Genomic DNA, 8,338 nt, shown 5'->3' on the forward strand with positions numbered 1-8,338 from the left:
TTGCAATATCGGCGAATCGTTGTTTCTCTCGCGGATACTTTTTCCCAAATCCCCAGTCAAATTTTCCACGTACACGCGAACATCTCGGATATCGCGTGTCGTTGGAAGATTTAGAAGGTTCCAGAAAGAATATGTGAATTTTGAAATGTAGCTGGAAATGTGGCACGCTCATGAATAATTTCGTACGTTCTAATCGAGATATGGCAGACACAGCGGCAGACGAGCAGAGAGAATTTTTGCGGAGAAATTCCTGCAGACGAGAAAAATGTGAACCTGTTAAATTGTCGCTTGACAACGTTAAGATAAAGAATTCCTTTTGTTCTGTTTTGCTTGAAAAGGAAATTTCGCGTTGATATCTCACGCGTATTTTTTTAAAGATTCGGTCATCGATGGTATGGAAAATTGTCGTTTCTTCGATTCTCCTTTTAACAACACAGTTTAAGGATCTTCTATCGAACGTTCAGAGCGTTGCTTTACGGATGTAGCTGTGTTTTGCATGTTTCTTTGGGACATCTTCAAACATCTTCATTCGTCCACGATGAATTAAACATTCAAAGGTTTCAAACGGAGTCTGTGATAATTATTCGACGTGAATATTGATCTGGTATTACATCGACGGAAACATGAGTTACAGCATGAATGTTATGCGAGAGGAAGTGTGTAGATTTTACACGTGCATCTGTTTATTCGAAAAATCCAGCAAAATGTTGGCTTTTAAATCTGAGAAATTGCATCGGTTTCTTGAAATTTATGGTACTACATAATACGTGATATAATCAGTTAAAAGAAATAATTAATACAGTTAAATAGTCTGTCATTGGTGTAGAATTACTTTGAAATAGAAGATTGATTAATTATTTCAAATAAATTACTAAAAAAGTTGGACTGCTGCTCACTCACTCTTAGATAGGAGTGAATTTTCATGGAGGAATGAAAATCGTTCTCTAAATTCAAGTAAACACTTTATTCCTTAGAATAGACCACCATTTGATTATGCACAGCCTTTTGCAATAAAAAAAATTTCTGTCTGTTTTGAAGAAATTTTCAGTACTCGATTAATCATTTGAGGGAATGACCAGAAATTCGACATTTCATATTAGATGACTTAATACATCAATCGTATAATTACACACTAAATCAAACTTGCTCTAATCTACGCAATTTCCATCGAAATTGGATTCGATTGACCCTTTCAGAGACATTCACACACATAGGTACATGTATATGTACATTAATTTCTTTTTTAAAATTCCAATATTTGTGATAGAAAAAGTATGAAAATACAATTGAATAACTTTAATAGCTATCGACATGAAATGAATAAAATGTAACTACATGAAAGAATGAAAACACGGAGAATAACCATAATCTCCTAACAAAAAAGAACAGTTTAATTGCTATCGACATAAAATGAACAAAATATCTTCCAAACATTGCATTGCATCTTCCAACAAGTTATCCAAAAAATCATCCAATTAATTTTTCCATTTAAAAAAAAATCGTCCCCGAACATAGGTGTTAACGAGTGATTAACACTTTCTCGTTATCCCCGGTAAAAACCAGCTCCAGAAAGCGTGTTTCAGGCACCGGCTGCTTCGCCAGTTCTCCCCGTTCCTTAACGACTCTACCCAGGTTGACAGGGATCGTATATCCGGTTTTACGACGGAAGCATCAGACTTTCGCAAAAATATCACCGTGCACAAGCGTCGGCGAAAGCATTAGCGTGTTTCCGGTTTCGGGGGGTGTTCGTAAATCGAGGAATTCCCACGTCGCGCCGTTCCTGGTTGCGCTGGCAGGCAGATGTAATCGGACGACATTTTCGATCTTTCCCCTTTGCCCCGTTCGAACGATATCGATCGTCCTTCCACCCGCGCCTTCTGCTCCCATTACGGGACCATCCGGACTTTATGGCCGAAGCGTGGAATAATTTAGGGCTGGCCATCGAGCCGCGGCCCGGAGAAAAATACCACGCTAACGCGATTTCAATTCGAATTTACCCGCCCTTTTTTCGTCGCGTCCGATGCTGATTTATCTGCGAGATGAGACTTTGAAAGTTGGATCGACCTGGCCGAAATTAAGGTCGGAGATACGAGATTGAACGGGGGGGAAGAAAGGACGAGCTGTCTTTGTCACTTTTGTTGCGCATTGTAACTTGCAGGGGCGGAATTGTTTTTGAAAGTTTCGCCGGTTTTTTGGTGGAAATATTTCTGAAATTCCGGGTTGAAAGTTCTTGGTTGTTTTCAAGGGATGGTTTTTGTCATTTGTGGTGTTATTGAAATGTTGATTTTCTGAGTGGAGTACTGCACAGAATTTATGTTCTTTTCTGGGTGGAAAGATAAAGCAGATTTTTTAATGCAGTTTAATTTATTGTGTATAGGTGATAGTTTTTTTTTTAGCTTAGATTTTTGGTACAGAATTAGTTTGTTTCATTTTAATTTATTATGTGAAATTGGTTTCTTTTTTTTTTTTTAAAAGATTTTTTTTTGTTTATTTTAGACTTTAAGGGAACACTAAGCTAGAATTGAAGAAGAATAGTGCATAGAATAATTTATTATTAGCAAATTCGAACGATATCAGCATCTCTTTCTATGAAATTTAATATCCTTGGTTCTATAACTGAAAATTCCATCTCAGCGGTACAATATCAAAGAACACTGTGCTCGTTCACCTAACGAATCGAGTTTCCGACATTTCGCCGAAAAAGCGTTAACCAAAGTTCAGGAACTTTGACTTTTACGCGTAGTTCGGCAGGGAAAAACCCGTGTCGCTGTCTGGTAATACATTTCTAAAGAAATTCGTATCTGGTATAGAATATCGAAATGTCAAAAATCTCCTCTGTCATTTCAACTCTCTCTCTGTCTCTTTTATTTTTTTTCCTCTCGTCGATTTGGAGGTTCACAGGGTTGAGAACCGTTGAATATTAAAATATCGACTCGTGCATCGGAATCCGGTGCTCGATTCGCGGCTATCGACACCGGCCAGGGCCCGTCAAACTGAAACTACAGTGTGGAACAAAAGTTCCTGGACTCGCATTAACAAAAATTGAAAAAAATTGTAGGCTTATCTGTGAAAAATTCAAGGTGATATTGAGAACTTCGAAAAAATGTATTAAAGTCATCTTAAAGGCCACTTTGAGTCATATTGTGTGACACAAAAAAAAAAAATATCAATTGGTCCATTAATAACTTAATAATCTAAGGTGATCACATTGAGGACCAAAAAATTAGGCGATATTCCGGAATTTTTTGAGGGAAAGCTACAAGATGGATTAGACTGAAATTTTTTGAGGGAAAGCTACAAGATGGATTAGACTGAAACTTTGCAGATTTGTTAAAGCACCTTTCACGAATACTCAGTATTTTTTTCGCGGTAAAATATTGATTTATTCAAAAATGACAGCGATTCTGCCGAAGCACCCAAAACATTTCTCGTCCATTTTCAATCTAAGTAAAATATTTGTCGAAAAATATTTGCTTCACCCTGTATATTTGAATTAGTATTACAGTCTCTTTCACAGCGGCTGCTCAAAGTGACGTTGCCAACTGACAAAAAGCTTCATCGTGCATTCCCTTTTACCGTCTTCCATTCCAGCAAAATAAATTATTAAAACCCAGTGTTCTGGAACTTTTGTTACACACTGTATTACCCCTGGATATCTTTTGAAGCGCCGATCGGAAATGGACGTATCGATTCGTGGGCCGTCGCTTCGTGTTATTAAACTCGACCCTTCCACTCGATTTCTCTAAGGAACTCTCGAAAGGAGCGTCGATCGACGTCTCTAGCATCGGTTCCGGCCAACTTTTGTCTCTGGGAAAGCCCGGAAGTTTGAACGATGCCGAAAACAGCGTTGTTCTTGTAAGGTAAAAGACAAATCGAGGGCCTGGGAATACACTTTGTCGCGGCGTTTGCCTCTTTTCAATCGAGCTTTACTTCTCGGGACACTTGTTCACAGGTGTTTCTTTCTGTTAGTTATATCTCTTCATTAACTCTTTTCGAGATTAGTTGTGATCTTCTTGGTACACTAAAATCCACCTCTTCTTCGGATATCTTTTCGTACTCACATATTTTGCATATCTCCTCATGCTCCTCGTACTCACATATTTTGCATATCTTCTCGTACTCCTCATATTCATTTTTAAGTGTTAATATTGTACTTAAACGATCGCACAGTGTTTTGCGTAGCTTTTCTCTAAGACCGGTGATTTTCTCCGGTGAATTTGGTAACGAAAAAAAGGAAAATACAGTGGGACTCTATAATGCGATCAAAAAATTATTACTGTCCCCTATAACGCGATAAAAAAATTATCACTGTCCCCTATAACGCGATAAAAAAATTATTACTGTTCCCTATAACGCGATAAAAAAATTATCACTGTCCCCTACAACGCGATAAAAAAGAAAAGGAACATAAAAATTCTGAATTTGTAATTTTGGAATTTTGAGTTAATTAAATTTGACCCAAATAGCGACGTCAGTGGAACCTAATTTCTCTTATATTTCCCGCGTTATAGGGGGTCCCATAGGGGGTCAATGAAAAATTCACATCTTCATTGAACTTACAACTAATTACACAAAGCCAGCAATATTTTTCAAATTTAAAGTAACTTCATTTATGCAGAAACACGAGAAATCTCGCGAGTGATCTTCCAACTGTTAAGACGCCTTTCGTACAAGATTGTTCTCCAAACAGGTACCACAAAGTTCCCGCTAATTCCTGCAAATCCGACTTCTTATCACACATCAAACACTCGAGCGTAAGCCTAAACGAAAACGAAGGGAAAAGCCACGCGAACACCCTGTCGCCCTTCACATCTCTGTCTCGATCACCAGAGCGGATTGTCAATTCGCGTCGATTGTTCGCCAGGCGTTGCAAAATCGAGCAGCTCTCGTGAAATCGAGCTTCTGCCAATTCCGGCGGTGGTAATCGAGAATCTCGAGAGAGAGAGAGAGAATCACGATCCGATTCGACGTCCAGTTATCACGAGCACAGATGGTCGATGGGCAAACGGCAGATTTTTGATCCCCCCCCCGGAAAAACGGATTAGAGGACGATGCACCGGATTAGCGTCGTTCCTGTCCAAACTGATCGTTTGGTAGCGCGATGAAAACTGGCCCTTTTGTTCCCTCTACTCTCTCCCATGTGTTCTGTTTTTCCTTTTTTTCTCTCTGATTCTCTCTCCTGCAATTCGCTTGCACCACGCGACCAACCGTCCGATTAATTTCATTTCCACGGTGTGGGAAACACTGCCAGGGTGTCAGAAATCATATTTTTTTTTCCATTTTCCCCCCGGTTTTTTCTCCTTTTTTTTTTTCGTTTGAGTTTGTCTCCTCTTCTGTTCTCGTCTGGTCGACGTTTCGAAACTGGAAACGCGCGCTTCGATGGTCCATTGTGCTCGCGAGAGACTCGATCTTTCTCTCTCTCTCTCTCTCTCTTTCGGTGTGTTTTTCTCTCTCGTTTTGTCTCTTTCGGCTGATGTGTCTTTGTCGTTTCAACGGTCTCACTTTCGGTGTGTTTTTCTCTCTCGTTTTGTCTCTTTCGGCTGATGTGTCTTTGTCGTTTCAACGGGAACGTTCGATTTTTCACGCGGGTATACACGGCGAATTTTCGAGCTCCGCGAGCGGACAAGGGCTGTTACGGTAACGAGAAAGGACCAAGCGTGTTCGGAGAAATTGTTTGGAATCGATTCGAGCGACCACTGTGCGTGAAAAGGAGCGGTTTTGGGTAGGATACACGGGTTGGTTTGTTTCTTATACCTTGTTACGGGGTTTCAGGAGAAGTGTTAAGTGTTTGTGGTGTTTTTTGGCGTTGATGGAATATGTTTCTAAGTTTCGTTTTGGTGGTAAATAGTGGTCGTGAAATTTCTGTTCTTCTGATAAGGTTTTCTCTTTATTTCGGTTGTTTTTTTTTTAGGGTTGAAGCTTCTTGAAACTTGTAAAAGTTGTAAATGACGATTATGAAGAACCTCTGATAGTGAAAAATTGGTAGAATTTTGTAGCATCTGGTGCACTAAAGGAAAATTAATTTTTCAGTCTTTAGTATTTTCATCGAATTACTATAATTATTGTAGAGACGAAGATAATTCAGGAGATTAATTTTCTTGCATTATTGGAAGCGTCTAAATATCAAAACTAGTGGAAAAAATTTCTTTTGAAAAACGCCTCTGTAATTTGTGCTAGGAAAGGGTTAAGTAAATAAAAAACGCAGTTCTTCCAATTCAAATTTTACATTTATTTATTATTTCATTACTGCAGGAACAGAAACAGTTCAGAAAATTAATTTTCTCACGTTACTGAAAATATATAAATATCAGAAGTAGCGAAACAAATTTCTCTTGGGAAACGCCTCTATGATTCATGCGAGGAAAGGGTTAAATAAGAAATTCACTTATTACTGACAATTAAATGTCACAAAATATCATATAAATATCAAAAGCAATGAACAAATTACTAATTTCTGTAAAAAGGGGTTAAATAGAAATTTTTATTTAATTTCATTTCCAGTTAAAATCTTACGTTCATTCATTATCTACACCAAAGTACTTCCATCAAAATTTGCCCAACTTTGAACAATGGAATTTTAAATAAATTGCACTGCAACCATTTTTCCATTAAAACTCCTAATTTTCCTGAAATAATTTCATTTCAATTTAACCCCTGATCCATGCGATTATATCATCGAGGGCTGCCAGCAGTTCGTGTATCGGTTAAAGGGTTAATGCAAAATCCATGGAACCTCCTCTAGAACGGTGATCCCCTAGGTGTATCGGTGCAGCCAATCGAAGGATTTGGCAGCTAGGTATCACGGTGAACGGTTTCCAGTCTCGTTGGTGTTCGCGAGCGTGTCGTCGATCTCTCTTGCACACAGGGTAGCTCAGGCTTGTCAAGTCACCCGGCCGTTAATTATTGACACGGCATTCTCTCCTGCATAGTAGAGAGAACGACGAGATCGTCGGGTCGACTAGGTCTCAGGATTCGTGTGGGCGTGCAAAGCGTGTCAGGCGGAAAGCGAAAGCGGTGGACGACGAAGAAACCTACCGTGGATTAGGGCAGACGATGCTTTCGGTCACTTGCCAATAAGGACGGCGAGCCGCCAGTGTGGATAATTAGTCAAAGTCTTCGGCTAAGCTGCCACCTTCCGATTAATTGATTTTTACATTGGCAAACGTCGAATCTTCTCTCTGATAATTTAGTTTCTCTTCGAGAGTGGATTTCTTATGATTGATAAAATTATTTTATCAAGATTGGAAATTGGAAAAGTTGTCGTGTGATACAATTTATCGGTTGTTTTGTTTTTTGAACATGGCTTTTTTCAAGCGGCCTCTTGGTGATTGCAATTGGGTCGGAAAATTTATTGCTCGAATTTCCACGTTTTTATTTTGTCCGAGTTTTAAACAATGTGTGATAGAATTATGGGTAATTGGAATAGAGAAGCAAAATGTGACTGTAGTTAGAAGAAGGATAGAAATTTTTGTGGGTGGTTGATTGGTAAATTTAGGAAAGTCGAAAATTCGAGGGAAATTGGAAATTTCTTTTACTAATAATGTTGCATTGGTTGATTAGGAGTTTAAGCTTCAAATTCATACACAGATGATTTAGTTGAAAAGAAGATAACACTAAAGGTTAACGGGAATGGTTGATAAAAATAGTGCTCTTCTGGAGCAAACACCAGGAGTAATTGACTTTAAAAAATACTTGCACAGTTTCGAGAAAAATAGGAATTTCATAAATTTCATCGGTAATTCTGAATAAGGAAAAATGTTCTCGTTTAATTTGAAAACTGAGAAACACCGTGGCGAGTGAAACGCATAATTCTTCCCGCAAGGATCTCCGTGACGTTTAGTTTAATCTAGCAACGTCGTATTCACGAGATTTTTGGAAGAACGAGTCTCGAGTTGCGAGAGAGAGAGAGAGTCGTCAGTTGGTAGAGAAAAGTGTTTCATATCCCGCGACTAAGCTTAATAATTCTGATCCCGTTGAAAGCCAACCCTCGCCACTTCTTCTATGTCTTATGTCTTATAAACTCAAGAAAATAAGGCTGCACTCGTCCCAATGTTCAACGTTGAAACAAAGGGAGCGAAGCACGCGGCAACCGAAAGAATACACACTCACGTATATATTTCTCTCTTTTTTTTTTTTTTATTCCCCACGACGAGGAACTCGAAGAACCAGGTTGTTTTGCGCTTGTTTACGCCCTCATTGCCAAAAAGCGTGTCTTGAAATATAAGGGGCGGTTTCCTTCACTGTCACGCTTTGTCCTACATAGTGATACGCTCGTAAAATTTCTAAAATAAATTATCTCGATGGAGTGAAGTGGAAAATTACTTGTATTAAAGATATT

General features: G+C 38.8%; 1 protein-coding gene across 1 annotated transcript in view; it reads left to right on the forward strand.

The window, feature by feature from the left end:
- Positions 1–8,338, forward strand: part of LOC108576319 (MICOS complex subunit Mic60) — a 65,570-nt gene that overhangs the window by 4,766 nt on the left and 52,466 nt on the right. The gene's annotated exons all lie outside the window — the stretch shown is intronic.

Source organism: Habropoda laboriosa, unplaced genomic scaffold (genome assembly GCF_001263275.1).
Source record: "Habropoda laboriosa isolate 0110345459 unplaced genomic scaffold, ASM126327v1 scaffold387, whole genome shotgun sequence".
In the NCBI taxonomy this organism is placed as follows: Eukaryota; Metazoa; Arthropoda; class Insecta; order Hymenoptera; family Apidae; genus Habropoda; species Habropoda laboriosa.